The sequence below is a fragment of the Aegilops tauschii genome, chromosome 7, assembly GCF_002575655.3.
Source record: "Aegilops tauschii subsp. strangulata cultivar AL8/78 chromosome 7, Aet v6.0, whole genome shotgun sequence".
Lineage (NCBI taxonomy): Eukaryota > Viridiplantae > Streptophyta > Magnoliopsida > Poales > Poaceae > Aegilops > Aegilops tauschii.
In genome coordinates, this window is record NC_053041.3 from 588,182,054 (window position 1) to 588,201,263 (window position 19,210).

General features: G+C 46.0%; 1 long non-coding RNA gene across 1 annotated transcript; it reads left to right on the forward strand.

The window, feature by feature from the left end:
- Nucleotides 1-17,317: 17,317 nt before the first annotated feature.
- Nucleotides 17,318-18,037, forward strand: LOC120969641 (uncharacterized). Its single transcript, XR_005763965.2, has 2 exons — nucleotides 17,318-17,381; nucleotides 17,510-18,037. It is a non-coding gene; the product is annotated as an uncharacterized lncRNA (long non-coding RNA).
- Nucleotides 18,038-19,210: the final 1,173 nt, after the last annotated feature.

A 19,210-nucleotide genomic window follows, 5' to 3' on the forward strand; every position in this document is an offset into this window, starting at 1 on the left:
GTCTTTGCAAGAATGCGCTCATAGTTGCCTCTCGGCGGAGACTTTGGCGGTTTTGTCAGGGCAGCCAGAGTGCGCTTTGCTTTCACCGGATCTACCTTCTCCTCCGGAGGTGGATGTTTCTTTGCTTTCACCCCTTCAAAGAAGTTTGTCACTTCGGCTCACACGATCTTCCTGGTTTCCTCCTCGGTCCTCTCATATGGTAACTTCTCTGGAGTCTTCAGAGAAGGACCGAATCTGTATTGCCTCCCGCCTCTGGCAGCTGTACTGCTAGACGCCGGCAGAGCAGACGGAGCGGCTACGGCTGTCTTCTTTCCTTGCTTACGAGGCGGAGGAGAAGGACTACGACGCGCCGGAGCAGCCGGAGCGGCGGCGGGTCTCTTCCGCCCTTGCTGACGAGGCGGAGAAGGAGGAGGCTGGCTGCTCTGGCGCGCCGGCGCAGGCGGAGAAGGAGGCGGAGTGCCGCCACGCGCCGGAGAAGGAGGCTGAGTGCCCTGATCACTCGCCGGAGGAGGAGGCGGAGTGCCGCCACACGCCGGAGAAGGAGGCTGAGTGCCCTGATCACTCGCCGGAGGAGGAGGCGGAGTGCCCTTACTCGCCGGAGCCGTCCAGTTCGGAAGCTTGATGAGCTCCTTCCGCCATAGGCATGGAGTCTTCAGAGCAGAACCCAGCCGAGTCTCCCCTTCACCGGTAGGGTGGTCAAGCTGGAGCTCCTCAAATCCCTCCGTTATTTCATCCACCATCACCCTAGCATATCCTTCTGGAATCGGCCGGCAGTGGTAGGTTGCGCCGGGTTCAGGAGGTAAAACAGAGCCAACAGCCACCTTGACTTTGAAGTTCTGCCATTCCGCCATAAGGTGGCAATGTTGAGACTCCGTGATAGCATCCACGGGGTAGCTAGTAGGAGCCGCATGCTCCAGCTGAAGCAGCTCGGTGGAAGCCACGCTGCTTCTCCGCTGAGATGGCGGTGTAGCTTCGGGGGCAGTTTCGGCATGTCGATTGCCGTCTTGTTCCTCTAGCGCTTGATCCCTTTCGTGCAGCTTCTGAATTTGGATCTGCTCCACTTTTTTCCTCCTCTCCTGGCTTTTGTAACCGCCCGCGTCCAGAAAACCAGCCTTCCACGGAACGGAGCCTGGCGTGCCTCGTGTCCGTCCAGGGTGCTCAGGATTCCCGAGGGCCATTGTGAGCTTGTCGTTCTCTCTGTCTAGAACGAACGTCCCTTCCTGCGCTGCATCGATATATTGCTGAATCTTCTTGACTGGTATTCTCAAAAGCTCGTTCGTCCAAACGCACCTCCCTGATACAGGGTCCAAGGTTCCGCCAGCCCCGAAGAACCAAGTCCGGCAACGGTCTGTCCAGTTCATTGTCTGTGGTTCGATCCCTTTTTCAAGCAGATCATTCTCAGCCTTGGCCCACTTAGGCCGGGCTTTGAGGTAGCCACCTGACCCCGTGCGATGGTGAAGCTTCTTCTTCGCAGCATTCTTCTTGTTTGTCGCTGACATCTTCTTACTCTTTTCCGATGTCTTGTGGGCCACAAATGCGGGCCAGTGATCTCTGATCTTCTCATACCGGCCGATGAATTCTGGTGTCTCTTCTTTGTCGACAAACGTTTTCAGCACATTCTTCCACCTCCTGAATAGGTCTTCCATCTTCTTAAGAGCATGAGACTTGATTAATTGCTCTTTAACTGGCTTCTCCGGATCCTCCTCTGGCGGTAGGGTGAAATTTGCCTTCAGCTCAGTCCAAAGATCATCTTTCTGCATATCATTGACATAAGACACCTCAGGGTCTTCCTTCTTAGGCTTATACCATTGGTGGATGCTGATCGGGATCTTGTCCCTAACTAGAACCCCGCACTGAGCAGCAAATGCATCCTTTGTCCGGATGGGTTCAATCGGTTGGCCGTCGCGCGCGATTGCTGTGATCTCAAACCTTTCATCCGAGCGCAACTTTCTCTTCGGCCCTCGTCTCTTTACCGCAGTTGTGCTCGATCCGGAGGGCTAGAAAAAAGAAGAAAGACGAGTGTTAATTAATATGTGTACATACCAAAACAATGAATGCATCAATTAGCTAGTCAGCACATGCTTAACTAATATATTTACCTGGCCGGACTCTGTTCGGTCACCGGAGCCGTCACCACGGGCTCCTTCTTGCACCAGCATTGGGTCACCGGAGCCATCATAATCATGTCTTTCCTCCTCCACTCTTCGATCACCGTAGCCTGCTTCTTCACCCTGTTCTTCCAGACAATCATTGTCGTTAAGATACGACAAGATATCACCTCCGGCTAAGATTATGTCCCCCAACACCTCTTCTGCTTGCTTGTCTCGTCCGTGCTCCATTGTTTCTGCAAATATTACAACATGGCAATTATTACACAAACATGACAACATGTGGATATATTAGTGCAAACGTAGACCTAGCTTATTCCGGGTTTGGGGTGGCCTCGGCAACGCTTCAAGGGTAGGGGCGCGGCGGGAGGGGGTAGGAGACCGACATCGTTTTTTCTAGGGTTTGGGTGTCCTCGAGAGTTTTGGTCGAGCGAGAGGGCCGGGGGGTGCTCCCGTGGTATAAGTTATCACGGTCGAGAGGGGGTATAAATATCGACCGTCCATCATGTCGAAGTTATCTGGGTGGGAGTTATATATATCGACAACGACGACATACATACATGGGAAAATAATGTTATCGGGGAGGGGGTATATCGCCCCCCCCACGTGTTGAAGTTATCGGGAGGGGGTTATGTCGACAACGACGACATACGTACATGGGAAAATAATATTATCCGGGAGAGGGGTATATCGACGACGACAGACCCGATAAAACATAAGAAAACGAAGAAGAAATAAAAAGAGGAGAAGAAGAAAAGGAATAGATGAGAAGATCAAAGAAAAAAAAGAAGAAAAAAAAGAGGAGAAGAAGAAAGGAATAGAGGAGAGAAGAAGAAAAAATAGAATTTTTTCTATTTTTTCTTCTTCTCTTCTATTCCTTTCTTCTTCTCCTCTTCTTTTTCTTCTTTTTTCCTCTTCTTATTTATTTCTCCTCTTCTTCCTCTCCTCTTCTTCTCCTTTCTTCCTCTTCTTATTTTCCTTTTTCCTCTCATTCATAAAAAAATGTTCAAATAGAAAATTTCGAAAAAAAGTAAAGGTTTTGCCTAATGCATTGTTCATATGAATATACAAACATTTGCATATTCTACAATAATTTATATCACCAAAAAAATCTATGAACAGAAAAATCCTAACTTTTCTAAAAATCTATATTTTGCATATATACATGAACATATATATACACAGAGAACATATATACATACATATACTCATACATTAACATATCATCATATATATGAACATACATTTTCTTTGCATATGCATATGAACATACATTTTCTTTGCATACGCATATGAACATACATACATACATTTTTCTTTCATATGAACATACATACATACATACATTTTCTTTGCATATGACCATACATACATTTTTCTTTTCATATGATCATTCATACATTTTCTTTGCATATGCTTTGCATATAAACATACATACATATGAACATACATACATACATACATATAAACATAACATACATACACAAAAAATTCTAAAAATCTGCCTAAAAAAATTATATGAAAAAAAGCATACATCATCCATCCATCCATATAATGAACATATACATCATCCATCCATCCATATAATCAACATATGCATATGAAAAAAAATTATATGAAAAAAAATTATATGAAAAAATTATATGAAGAGGATCGAGGGGACAGGGAGGAAAGGGGGTCGCCGGAGCCGGACCGAACGGGGAGGAGGGGCGGCGTCGAGGCAGGGGCGGCAGTGGGGGCGGGCGCCGGCGACGACGACAATGGTGGGGGCGGGCCAGGGCGCAGGGGCGCGGCCGTGCGTGCTCGGGGACGGGGCAGGGGCACGGGGCGGCGGCCGGCGTGGGCTCGGGCTCGGGGCAGGGGCACAGGGAGACGGGGATGGCGGCCGGCGGCGACGACGGCGACGAGTAGCGCGCGAGCGATTTGGGCAGCCTGGCGGTGGGGGCAACTGGCGAGGGAGGCGAGGGAGATGTGAAATTTTCACAAGTCCTGGTTATATAGCAAAGGCATTGGTCCCGGTTCGTGGCACCAACCGGGACCAATGCCACCCTTTAGTGGTGCCACCAACCGGGACCAAAGGTCCCTTTTCAGCAGCCCAAAGGGCGGGAACCGACGGCCTTTGGTCCCGGTTGGTGGCACCAACCGGGACTAAAGGGGGGGCATTGGTCCCGGTTCGTGCCACCAACCGGGACCAATGGCCTTGCACAGCGGCGTGGTGGTGGGATTTTAGTCCCACCTTGCTAGCTGAGAGAGAGCCGCACCTGTTTATAAGGTGCGGTGCGCCTGAGCTATCGAGCTCCTCTCTAAAGCAGGCTTACGGGCCTAACCTCTCTGTACATGCCTGTGGGCCTACTGGGCCTTCTGCGGGCCTGAATCCTGGCCCATGGATGGGTTTCTAGTCGTACTCAGGCCGTGGTGGCCCAGTAGGTGGCATAATTTTTATTTTTTGCCTTTTTTCTTTTCTTTTTTGCTTTATTTATTTTGTTTTGTTTCTACTTACAACAAAAAACTTATTTATTTTATTTTATTTTGTTTCTAATTACTTATTTATTTTACCTTATGATAATTCTTTTTGCTATTAAAGTTTCTATAAAAAAAAGTTCTTTATGAAAATTCTTTTTGCTGTATTTAGTTTTTTTGTTTTCTTTTTTGCTTTATTTATTTTGTTTTGTTTCTACTTACAACAAAAAACTTATTTATTTTATTTTATTTTGTTTCTAATTACTTATTTATTTTACTTTATGATAATTCTTTTTGCTATTAAAGTTTCTATCAAAAAAGTTCTTTATGAAAATTCTTTTTGCTTTTAATGATTTTGAACAGAAAATACTTCGATAATTTTAGTTGCATCAATTTTATATGATTTTAGTTTCAATAATAATAGAGGTTTCTTATAATGTTTTGAACAGAAAATACTTTGTTAATTTTAGTTTCATAAATTTTATTAAGTTTATTTTATTTTGTTGGAACACAAGAAGTCCGGAGTTGTAATAAGTTATTAAAAATAAAAAAGAGGCGCAATGCTCGTTGATTTGCTTCAAGCCTTTCGGAATAGTGTAGACTGCACTACACATAGCTCCATGCAGTCTACCTTATTCCTCAAGGCTTGAAGCTAAGCAACGTGAGCATTGCGCCTCTTCTTCATCGTCTCTGCACTCAGGGCTTATAAACCGCTCCTAGTGCCTCTGAGGTGGGACTAAAAAACTGCTTAGTAAGAAACTCTAGTACCGGTTCGTGCCACGAACCGGTACTAAAGGTGCTCGTGGGGCCACAGCCTCATTAGTACCGGTTCGTGGCACCAACAGGGACCAAAGGGTGGAATTGGTCCCGGTTCGTGCCACCAACCGGGACCAATGGCCTTGCACAGCGGCGTGGTGGTGAGTTTAGTCCCACCTCGCTAGCTGAGAGAGAGCCGCACCTGTTTATAAGGTGCGGTGCGCCTGAGCTGTCGAGCTCCTCTCTAAAGCAGGCTTATGGGCCTAACCTCTCTGTACATGCCTGTGGGCCTACTGGGCCTTCTGCGGGCCTGAATCCTGGCCCATGGATGGGTTTCTAATCGTATTCAGGCCGTGGTGGCCCAGTAGGTGGCATAATTTTTAATTTTTGGCCTGTTATTTTTCATGCATTTACTAATTATTTTGAGCTATAAGACCCTAAAATTGAAAAGCATTTCAAATGAACTCTGAAAAGGTTGAAAGGTGGCATGGTATCATCATTTCATCCACATAGCATGTGCAAAAAAGTTGAGAGGGTTACGGCAAAAACTAGATGCACTTCGTGTACAAAACGGACAATGGTATCATACTCGTCTGTTACAAAGTTGGCATGGTATCATCATAATAGTTGCGGGAGAAAGTCTTCACTTTTTCTTCGCTTGTGTCATTTGCTTATTGCGCCGTAACCATGGATAATCTTCATCGTTTATCAGGATGCTTGGGTCAGCCTTGACTTTGAAGGGAGGAATTTCATGAAACTTTTCATAATCTTCAGACATGTCTGTCTTGCCCTCCACTCCCACAATGTCCCTTTTTCCTGAAAGAACTATGTGGCGCTTTGGCTCATCGTATGATGTATTCGCTTCCTTATCTTTTCTTCTTCTCGGTCTGGTAGACATGTCCTTCACATAGATAACCTGTGCCACATCATTGACTAGGACGAACGGTTCGTCAGTGTACCCAAGATTGTTCAGATCCACTGTTGTCATTCCTTACTGTGGGTCTACCTGTACCCCGCCTCCTGACAGATTGACCCATTTGCACTTAAACAAAGGGACCTTAAAATCATGTCCGTAGTCAAGTTCCCATATGTCCATTATGTAACCATAATATGTGTCCTTTCCCCTCTCGGTTGCTGCATCAAAGCGGACACCGCTGTTTTGGTTGGTGCTCTTTTGATCTTGGGCGATCATGTAAAATGTATTCCCATTTATCTCGTATCCTTTGTAAGTTAATACAGTCGAAGATGGTCCCTTGGACAACGAGTACAACTCATCACAAACAGTGGTGTCACCTCTGAGACGTGTTTCCAACCAACTGCTGAAAGTCCTGATGTGTTCACATGTAATCCAGTCGTCACACTGCTCCGGGTGTTTGGAGCGCACACCGTTCTTGTGTTCATCGACATACGGGGTCACCAAGGTAGAGTTCTGTAGAACTGTGTGGTGTGCTTGAGACCAAGAATATCCGTATCTGCATATTATTGAGTCCCCTCCAAGCGTGCCTTTTCCAGTCAGTCTCCCCTCATACCGCGATTTAGGGAGACCTATCTTCTTCAGGCCAGGAATGAAGTCAACACAAAACCCAATGACATCCTCTGTTTGATGGCCCATGGAGATGCTTCCTTCTGGCCTAGCGCGGTTACGGACATATTTCTTTAGGACTCCCATGAACCTCTCAAAGGGGAACATATTGTGTAGAAATACGGGCCCCAGAATGACAATCTCGTCGACTAGATGAACTAGGACATGCGTCATGATATTGAAGAAGGATGGTGGGAACACCAGCTCGAAACTGACAAGACACTGCGCCACATCACTCCTTAGCCTTGGTATGATTTCTGGATCGATCACCTTCTGAGAGATTGCATTGAGGAATGCACATAGCTTCACAATGGCTAATCGGACGTTTTCGGTAGAAGCCCCCTCAATGCAACCAGAAGCAGTTGCGTCATAATCACGTGGCAGTCATGAGACTTTAGGTTCTGGAACTTTTTCTCTGGCATATTTAATATTCCCTTTATATTCGACGAGAAGCCAGTCGGGACCTTCATACTGAGCAGGCATTCAAAGAAGATTTCTTTCTCTTCTTTCGTAAGAGCGTAGCTAGCAGGACCTTCGTACTGCTTCGGAGGCATGCCGTCTTTTTCGTGCAAATGTTGCAGGTCCTCCCGTGCCTCAGGTGTATCTTTTGTCTTCCCATACACGCCCAAGAAGCCTAGCAGGTTCACGCAAAGGTTCTTCGTCACGTGCATCACGTCGATTGAAGAGCGGACCTCTAGCTCTTTCCAGTAGGGTAGGTCCCAAAATATAGATTTCTTCTTCCACATGGGTGCGTGTCCCTCAGTGTCATTCGGAACAGCTAGTCCGCCGGGAACCTTTCCAAAGATTACGTGTAAATCCTTGACCATAGCAAGTACGTGATCACCGGTACGCATGGCGGGCTTCTTCCGGTGATCTGCCTCGCCTTTGAAATGCTTGCCTTTCTTTCGACATTGATGGTTGGTCGGAAGAAATCGACAATGGCCCAGGTACACATTCTTCCTGCATTTGTCTAGGTATATACTTTCAGTGTCATCTAAACAGTGCGTGCATGCGTGGTATCCCTTGTTTGTCTGTCCTGGAAGGTTATTGAGAGCGGACCAATCGTTGATGGTTACAAACAACAACGCGTGCAGGTTAAATTCCTCCTGTTTGTGCTCATCCCACGTACGTACACCGTTTCCATTCCATAGCTGTAAAAGTTCTTCAACTAATGGCCTTAGGTACACATCAATGTCGTTGCCGGGTTGCTTAGGGCCTTGGATGAGAACTGACATCATAATGAACTTCCGCTTCATGCACATCCAAGGAGGAAGGTTATACATACATAGAGTCATGGGCCAGGTGCTGTGACTGCTGCTCTGCTCCCCGAAAGGATTAATGCCATCCGCGCTTAAACCAAACCATACGTTCCTTGGGTCAGCTGCAAACTCAGCCCAGTACTTTCTCTCGATTTTTATCCTCTGCGACCTGTCAGCGGGTGCTCTCAACTTCCCGTCTTTCTTACGGTCCTCACTGTGCCATCGCATCAACTTGGCATGCTCTTCGTTTCTGAACAGACGTTTCAACCGTGGTATTATAGGAGCATACCACATCACCTTCGCAGGAACCCTCTTCCTGGGGGGCTGGCCGTCAACATCACCAGGGTCATCTCGTCTGATCTTATACCGCAATGCACCGCATACCGGGCATGCGTTCAAATCCTTGTACGCACCGCAGTAGGGGATGCAGTCATTAGGGCATGCATGTATCTTCTGCACCTCCAATCCTAGAGGGCATACGACCTTCTTTGCTGCGTATGTACTATCAGGCAATTCGTTATCCTTTGGAAGCTTCTTCTTCAATATTTTCAATAGCTTCTCAAATCCTTTGTCAGCCACAGCATTCTCTGCCTTCCACTGCAGCAATTCTAGTACGGTGCCGAGCTTTGTGTTGCCATCTTCGCAATTGGGGTACAACCCTTTTTTGTGATCCTCTAACATGCGATCGAACTTCAGCTTCTTTTTTTGACTTTCGCATTGCGTCCTTGCATCGACAATTGGTTCCTCTTGATCTTCAGCAGCTTCCCCCCTTGCAGCATCATTGGGCACCTCGTCTGGTTCCTCTTGATCTTCAGCAGCTTCCCCCGTTGCAGCATCACCGTATTCAGGGGGCACATAGTTGTCATCGTCCTCTTCTTCTTCGCCGTCTTCCATCATAACCGCTATTTCTCCGTGCCTCGTCCAAACATTATAGTGTGGCATGACACCCTTGTAAAGCAGGTGGGTGTGAAGGATTTTCCGGTCAGAGTAAGACTTCGTATTCCCACATATAGGGCATCGACAACACATAAAACCCTTCTGCTTGTTTGCCTCAGCCACTTCGAGAAAATCATGCACGCCCTTAATGTACTCGGAGGTGTATCTGTCACCGTACATCCATTGCCGGTTCATCTGTGTGCATTATATATAATTAAGTGTCTCAAAAACCATTACAGAACATCATGAATAGATAATTAAGTGACCAAATTAATAGAAGTTCATCATCACATTAAAACCAAAGTACATACATAGTTCTCATCTAACAACATATATATAGCTCTCCAGAGCATCTAATTAATTAAACCATACATTGAAACTATGTAAAACATTTCAGTGCGAAAACAAATGCGATCATAATCGCAACCAAGGTAACAATTGATCCAACGACATAATGATACCAAGCCTCAGTATGAATGACATATTTTCTAATCTTTCTAATCTTCAAGCGCATTGCATCCATCTTGATCTTGTGATCATCGACGACATCCGCAACATGCAACTCCAATATCATCTTCTCCTCCTCAATTTTTTTATTTTTTCCTTCAGGTAATTGTTTTCTTCTTCAACTAAATTTAACCTCTCGACAATAGGGTCGGTTAGAATTTCCGGTTCAACCACCTCCTAGATAAATAAAATCTATGTCACGTTGGTCGGTATATTTGTCATAAACAATAAATGAACCAAATAGTTATAAAAAGGTAATATATACCACATCCGAATCATAGACAGGACGAGGGCCGACGGGGGCGGATACCAAAACCATCGCACTATGTAATAAGAAGGAATAATAAAAGTAACAAAATTAGACAAGTAACTATCTAAAGTAAGAATTTTTTTTCCTTTCAGAAAGAAGATAAGAACAAGAGGCTCACCATGGTGGTGCTTGCGACGAGATCGGCGCGGGCGATCGACGGCGGTGAAGACGGGGACGGGACGTGACGGACCGCTAAACCTAGACAAATCTCGGGGAAAATGGAGCTCGGAGGTCGAGTTTCGAGAGGAGAAAGATTAACTAGTGTGGCTCAGACATTTCATCGAACACCTCATGTGCATAGGAGGTGAGCTAGAGCACCCAAATGCCCTCCCCTCGCCGGCCAGAAAAAACAGAGCACTATGGAGTGCTCTGCTGTGGCGATGGGGTATATATAGGGAACTCTTTGGTCCCGGTTCGTGGCACCAACCGGGATTAGAGGCCTTTGGTCCCGGTTGGTGCCATGAACCAGGACCAATGCCCCCTTTAGTCCCGGTTGGTGGCACCAACCGGGACCAAAGGCCTTGTGCTGCCCCGCGTCAAAAGTTTAGTCCCACCTCGCTAGTTGAGAGGGCTCGAGAGTGGTTTATAAGAGCTGCTGCGCCCACCCTCTCGAGCTCCTCTCAACTGCAGGCTTTCGGGCCTAACCGTTCTCTTTGCCTGTGGGGCCTACTGGGCCTTCTGCGGGCCTGAATCCTAGTCCACGGATGGGTTTCAAGTCGTATTCAGGCCGTGGTGGCTTAGTAGGTGGCATAATTTTTCTTCTCTGTTTTTTGTTTTCTCTTTTGCTTTATTTTTTTGTTTTATTTCTACTTACAACAAAAAACTTATTTATTTTATTTCTAATTACTTATGTATTTTACTTTAATTATTTTATTTTTATTTATTTTACTGCTGCTATTTTTATTTAATTTATTAAGGTTTATTTATTTTAGTTACTATAGTTTATTTTATTAAGGTTTATTTACTTTTATTTATTTTATTAAGGTTTATTTATTTTATTTACTATCAAAAATGAACATAGATGCGCCCATAGAGAAAATTCAACCTAAATTCATAATAAATTTCTATGAAATTCAAAGAAATTTACTGTGAATTTGGGTCAAATTCCCTGTATAAGGGCATCTATTTTCACTTTGAGAGGAGCTCAACAAGGCAGAGAGGGACGGGCTTATAAACTGGTGTGAGCGCCCTTCGGTTGGCGTGGTGGGACTAAACACTAGCCGCAACTAGGACCAGCCCTTTAGTCCCGGTTTGTGGTATGAACCGGGACTAAAGGGTGGTGGGCCAGGAGCGTGGCCCATTGGTCCCGGTTTGTCCCACCAACTGGGACCAAAGGGGCCGGACGAACCGGGACCAATGCCCCCACGAGGCCCGGCAGGCCCCTGGCCGCACGAACCGGGATCAATGCTCGCATTAGTCCCGGTTCGTGATTGAACCGGGACTAATGTGAATATTGCCCTGTGACCAAAGCCCAACTTTCTACTAGTGCCTCTCGACACGGGCATGAGTATGAAATACCAATTTCAACTCTTAGAACATCTTATATGCTCTGTAGCGTTCAAAACATTTTTAAAGTCACGGTTCTGAGCCGTAAAGCATGGTGCACTAAACTATCAAGTAGTCATCATACTGAACTTTTGTCAAACGTTCATAACGTCTGCATCTGCTCCTGCAATAGGTCTGTCACCTAGCGGTGCATCAAGGACATTATACTTCTGTGCAGCAATGAGGAAAATCCTCAGATCATGGATCCAATCCGCATCATTGCTACTAACATCTTTCAACTTAGTTTTCTCTAGGATCATATCAAAAATAAACACAGGGAAGCAACAACGCGAGCTATTGCTCTACAACATAATTTGCAAAAATACTATCAGGAGTAAGTTCATGATAAATTTAAGTTCAATTAATCATATTACTTAAGAACTCCCACTTAGATAGACATCCCTCTAATCCTCTAAGTGATCACGTGATCCATATCAACTAAACCATGTCCGATCATCACGTGAGATGGAGTAGTTTCAATGGTGAACATCACTATGTTGATCATATCTACTATATGATTCACACTCGACCTTTCGGTCTCCGTGTTCCGAGGCCATATCTGTTATATGCTAGGCTCGTCAAGCTTAACCTGAGTATTCCGCGTGTGCAACTGTTTTACACCCGTTGTATTTGAACGTAGAGCCTATCACACCCGATCATCACGTGGTGTCTCAGCACGAAGAACTTTCGCAACGGTGCATACTCAGGGAGAACACTTATACTTTGATAATTTAGTGAGGGATCATCTTATAATGCTACCGTCAATCAAAGCAAGATAAGATGCATAAAAGATAAACATCACATGCAATCAATATAAGTGATATGATATGGCCATCATCATCTTGTGCTTGTGATCTCCATCTCCGAAGCACCATCATGATCACCATCGTCACCGGCGCGACACCTTGATCTTCATCGTAGCATCGTTGTCGTCTCGCCAATCTTATGCTTCTACGACTATCGCTACCGCTTAGTGATAAAGTAAAGCATTATAGGGCGATTGCATTGCATACAATAAAGCAACAACCATATGACTCCTGCCAGTTGCCGATAACTCGGTTACAAAACATGATCATCTCATACAATAAAATTTGGCATCATGTCTTGACCATATCGCATCACAACATGCCCTGCAAAAACAAGTTAGACGTCCTCTACTTTGTTGTTGCAAGTTTTACGTGGCTGCTACTGGGCTTAGCAAGAACCGTTCTTACATACGCATCAAAACCACAACGATAGTTTGTCAAGTTGGTGCTGTTTTAACCTTCGCAAGGACCGGACGTAGCCACACTCGGTTCAACTAAAGTTGGAGAAACCGACACCCGCCAGCCACCTGTGTGCAAAGCACGTCGGTACAACCAGTCTTGCGTAAGCGTACGCGTAATGTCGATCCGGGCCGCTTCATCCAACAATACCGCCGAACCAAAGTATGACATGCTGGTAAGCAGTATGACTTATATCGCCCACAACTCACTTGTGTTCTACTCGTGCATATAACATCAACGCATAAAGCCAGGCTCTGATGCCACTGTTGGGGAACGCAGTAATTTCAAAAAAAATTCCTACGCACACGCAAGATCATGGTAATGCATAGCAACGAGAGGGGAGAGTGTTGTCTACGTACCCTCGTAAACCGTAAGTGGAAGCGTTATATCAACGTGGTTGATGTAGTCGTACGTCTTCACGATCCGACCGATCCAAGTACCGAAAGCACGGCACCTCCGAGTTCTGCACACGTTCGGCTCGGTGACGTCCTCGCCTTCTCGATCCAGCAAGAGGGGCGAAGTAGTAGATGAGTTCCGGCAGCACGACGGTGTGGTGACGGTGTTGGTGAAAAACAATCTTCGCAGGGCTTCGCCTAAGCACTACGAAAACTATGACGGAGGATAAACTAGAGGAGACGGGGTTGCCGGCACACGGCTTGGTGTTTCTTGATCTCTCTTGGGTGCTAGCCCTACCCCTCTATTTATATGTTGAGCTTTAGGGTCGAAACTTGGAGTAAAAGCCTCCACAAAGTCGGTTTCACTCGAAAGGCAAGAGTCCTTCTCGGACTCCAGGGCCAGACGCCAGGGTTCCCGGCGTTTGGACCCAGACACCAGGGACCCTGGCGTCTGGCCCCTGGACTCCGCAAAACTTCCTTTTGCGCTTTGCAAAAACCTCGTGGGCTTTCCCCTTTGGCCCAGATAAAGTGTTCTCGTGCCCAAACATTTCGGGAAACATCCAGAAGCCCTTCCGATGGATTCCGGAGATCAAACACTACTATCCACATATCAATCTTTACTTCCGGACCATTCCGGAGTTCCTCGTCATATCCGTGATCTCATCCAAAACTCCGAACAACATTCGGTCACCAACATACATAACTCATAGTACTATATCGTCAACGAACGTTAAGCGTGCGGACCCTACGGGTTCGAGAACTATGTATACATGACCGAGACACCTCTCTTGTCAATAACCAATAGCGGGACCTGGATGCCCATATTGGCTCCTGCATATTCTACGAAGATCTTTATCGGTCAGACCGCATAACAACATACGTTGTTCCCTTTGTCGTCAGTATGTTACTTGCCCGAGATTCGATCGTAGGTATCTCAATACCTAGTTCAATCTCGTTACCAACAAGTCTCTTTACTCGTTCCGTAATACATCATCCCGCAACTAACTCATTAGTTGCAATGCTTGCAAGGCTTATAGTGATGTGCATTACCGAGTGGGCCCAGAGATACCTCTCCGACAATCGGAGTGACAAATCCTAATCTCGAAATACACCAACCCAACAAGTACCTTCGGAGACACCTGTAGAGCACCTTTATAATCACCCAGTTACGTTGTGATGTTTGGTAGCACACAAAGTGTTCCTCCGGTAAACGGGAGTTGCATAATCTCATAGTCATAGGAACATGTATAAGTCATGAAGAAAGCAATAGCAACATACTAAACGATCAAGTGCTAAGCTAACGGAATGGGTCAAGTCAATCACATCATTCTCCTAATGATGTGATCCCGTTAATAAAATGACAACTCTTTGTCTATGGCTAGGAAACATAACCATCTTTGATCAACGAGCTAGTCAAGTAGAGGCATACTAGTGACACTCTATTTGTCTATGTATTGACACATGTATCATGTTTCCGGTTAATACAATTCTAGAATGAATAATAAACATTTATCATGATATAAGGAAATAAATAATAACTTTATTATTGCCTCTAGGGCATATTTCCTTCAGACACTAGGGAAACAAAACCTAAGTAAAAGATAAATAAAACGGAGGGGTTCCCACTCATCTTGCCGCTGACAAGGCCGCCGGATGGGGAAGAAGGGAGGACGAGGGTGTGTGTGGAGGAGATCTTTGGCGGCGGCTAATGTTGGGAATGGGTAGATTTGGTCAGGGTTAGCAGGATAGGAACATGATAGAATAAGGGCATCTTTAACACCGACCCTGAAACCACCCGCATACATCCGAACCATGTGGTCTGGACCGTGGAAGCCATCAAAGCGGTCCTGTATTGGTCTGGGGCATCAGTCCGGACCATGATTTTCCCACAAACCAGAATTAAACGTGTCGAGGGGGTGCGGTAGTCCGGACATGAGAAAGGACGGACTCTGACCCTCCACCCTGGCCCACCCAAAAGGAAGATGGAGCCCGCGCTTTTGTAGCAACCCCACTGTTTCTGCGCCAAAATCCCTCACTCTCTTCTTACATTTCCCGCTGCTCTCCACCCAATTCCCGCCCTTTTCTCCCACCCTCTCCTTCCTTCCGCCACCGACGCATGGAACCAAAGGAGAACCTGTTGGAGATGGAGGTGGCGGAGGTGCCAGAGGATCTGAGCATCAAGCTCGCCCAGAAGATCTGCTTGGCTACGCAGCAAACTCGCCACGTGAAAGCAAAGGCCACAAAGGAGGAGAAGCTCAAGAAGTGGATGGCCACCGGTGGTCCTGGGTGGCATCGGGCGTGCTATACATGGTGGACATCGCGGCGGTGTATGCGGTGCCCAAACGGGCGCGCCCACGATACAAACGGTGTCGTGGCCGAAGCATTACAAGCCTCCGTACTTCTACGCTGCCAAGCAGCTCCAAACCCCCGCTGGGAAGGTGTCTTACATCGTTGACTTAAACCCAGTGCCACTCTTCTCCGAGTTTTCTTTGCCGCAGCTCGTCCGGGAGCGGACAACGGGCGGGGAGCAGATGGGTGCCTGCACGCTGTTTGCTGCAATGCCTAGAGCGGGGGAGCCGACATATGATGAGAAGGACATGGAGATGCTCAACATCATCCATGACGAAGGCGAAGGAGGAGGATGTGGCTATGAGGACGAGCAGGTGGAAGACTCGGATCTCACCCAGTCCGACAACTACCGGCAGCAGCTGTCCTACACCTAGGCGGGCACGCAACAGTCCTACACCCAGGTATGCTTAGTTTTGATGCTCACTGGCCGAATATGCTTAGATTTATTGCTCACTAGTCGGATATGCATTGTTGACAATGTTTCTTTGTAGCCTTATCGTGCTTGTTTGGTGTATAAGTTGGAGAAGAAAAACATCACTGTCATCATTGTTGGTTGAATTTGAATGAGCAACCGAAGTGGAACCTTTTCGTAGCCAAGACCGCCACCCAAGCCATCCAGGAAGAAACAAGTGACCCTAACGACCAAACCCAAGAACCGCCGAAGAAGGTTAGAAGATTTTTACCGGGGAAGAAGTGGGAGGAGGAGAGGGCGAAGCGAGAAGGTGGCGGCCAAGCTGGCGGAGAGGTTCAAGGACATCTTGGCGAAGAAGGAGGAGGCATGCATGAAGAACTCAAACATTAAGGAGGGGCAAAGGGTGGAGAGCTTCAAATTGTTGATGGAGGCGAGAGGACAAGAAGCTCAAGTTCGAAGAGAGGAGGACCATGATCGAAGAGGAAGGCCGAGCTCGAGGAAAAGAATAATCGTGCAATCCGTCTGCTACCAGATGTTGCAGGTGAGTTGATAGATGCGGACAATGAGGATGCGGCGGAGGCAGAGGCTGCCTACGCGACGACGACGACACCTTGATCGGGGAGCAGATGGTTGGGATTGCCGGTCCGGCAGGGCAAAAAATTGCACGGACTACCAGACTGATGTTCTTTTGGATTCGGGCATGTAAATACTAAGCACACGTGCCTCATCAGGCATGCGATTTGGCGCTGGTGCGATCTGGGGCACTGTGTGGATCGGACTAAATTTGAATTTCAAGTTGCCCTTTACTGGCGGACATATACATGATAACATTGGATGATCGCTTCCTTTATCCGTGTTCGTGTGTGTGTGCGCGCGTGCGTGCGTGCGTGCGTGTATGTGTGTGTGTATGTGTGCGCGCGTGCGTGTGTGCGTGTGTGTGTGAATTTCCTCTCCATCCGTCTCGCCTCCATCAACAATTTACGTCGTATCACTATTCGTCACTAAAATCTGTTTCAAATCGTCCACAACTAATGCCAATCTTGGATGCAAATGAACATTATGAGCTAAATCTCGTTGGAATAATATAAAACATTTATTTGCTCAGGTACACATCATCAAAATTTGTTTCAAATCTCAGCAACTAATGCCCAGAGTTGGATACTAAACTGAAATAACTTGTGAGCGAAGGAACTGAAGCAAATAATTAGTATATGAGGAAGAAATTAGGTGTGAAATCTATAGTATTGACAAAAATCCATACCCAATCTCCATCATAAATTGTGAGCGAAGGAAATGAAGCAAATAATTAGTATATCAGGAAAAAAAATCGCCATCATATGTCACTTAGGATCTCTCCATCACACAATGTTTCTAGTGCTATATAAATACATGTACATGTAAACGCACATCCATGAAAAGTACTCAGCATGGCCTGCAAGAGCACCATCGTCGTTGCTATCTCTGCTATCTTTATGTTGGCGCTCCTCATGTCTTGTGGTAAGAAAAAGAGATATGTTGCTAACTTCAATATACGAAGCTTCAGGCTAATGATCTCTTCCATATTTTGCTTCGTCCTTTTGACAATATGGAATAATATCTTTATTTTATTTGATTTACTTATCTAGATACAGTTCAAGGGGAGTGCAAAAGGACGGAGGTCAATACTAATTTACCATGTCGTAACCCCCAGATATGTCGTCGGTGGTGCTATTCCGGCAAATTCACCGGCGGCGGGTACTGCGAAATTCAGGGTGATAGAGCATTTTGCGTGTGCGTGGGTTGTACGCCGCCAACATAAAATTGCTCAAAGTGATCCAGAGCAAAGAAGATCTTGCACCGGAAGGAGTTATATCAGGGAGATCTGCGACTTTGCCCGCTTAAATTTTTCAAGCATTTCTTTTTCTTTCCTCACACGGGCGTGTAATAAAGTAGCACATTACCTTGCGGCGTATGGCTCACGGTCCCAGGTCGGCCGCCAAGTTTTGGCGGAAAGCCTGCCCGACGATGTAAACGTTTGGATGGCCAGCTTTGTTGCTGAGCCTGTGTGATTTATGGAATGGGATGTGTTCCATCTAAAAAAAAACATCAAATTGCTAGAGTTTGTATCGATGAGTTTTTTGAAAAATAAATAAAGTACATGTATCTATCAATAATGATGCTGAAAGTCCCCTCCGGCCAACCGTTATTTATTTTTCATGTCCCTGTAAAAATTGCCCCAAATCCCGTAGATACAGAGGAAAGGGCCCGGAATATGCATCGAGGAGCGTGGCTCCATGATTTAAGATAAATTGGTTAACACCATGTGCAAATAATTAACAGATTCAGCACACTTTAATTATTTGATCATTTGGTACCGACGAGGACTTCCTACCAAGTCTCTCGCAACATGTCTTTTCAGTCACCGACGAGGCCGGGAATATCCATAGTCCCGAATGACGAGGTTGGACACATTATCTCCTTGACCGACGAGGCTAGGAGACAGTACCTCTTTCCATGACCGACGAGGCCGGAACCCTTTGTCCTGACCGACGAGGCTGGACCAGCTTTGTTCGTGACCAATGAGGCCAAATCCATTCTTGAGGCTTTTCTATGAACCCGGTGCCGACAAGGCCGGATGTTACATACCAAAGGCCAACGAGGCTTTGGGCCATTCATATCTGCCACTTATATTTCTCAACACATCATGAGAATATTTTAGGTTCAAGACAACGACAATCGAAGCTTAGTCAGAGGTGTGTTATGCGGAATTTACCAGCAGATATAATTAACCGGATTGTCTTGACAGGCTCTCGGAACCAGAATCTCCACGATCATTGGATATTAGTCAAATTACTTATCCGTGGCACAATATATATAATCATATGGGAAATCACACTTTGTAATTCTCATGAGAATTGATAAATAAATGTTTCCCTATGTGTGATTATCTCTTATTTATTTTTGTATACTATTGCATACTGACACGCCGGCATTTTTATTGCCGTTACACATTAGGAAATACCTCTATCCGGGGACACTTCTTTTTCACTAAACAGAGACATCAACACACATATGAACGTTAGGACCCGAATCAATCCATCAAGAAGATGATTGAAATACTGAAAAAACAATAAGTAAATTACCATACCCATCAGTATTGCTAGCGGCCACCATGTTGACAGTTTTGGAGCTCATTTTCCCTCTACGGTCTGCACGGTCTAGGCATTTCTTGAAAAAGTGTCCGGACTTCCCACAGCTGTAGCACTCTAACTCAGCCTTGTTGAACTTCTTCTTCTTGACGGTAGTAGTCTTGATAGGCTTGCTGAAAACAGGTTTATTCTTCCCTT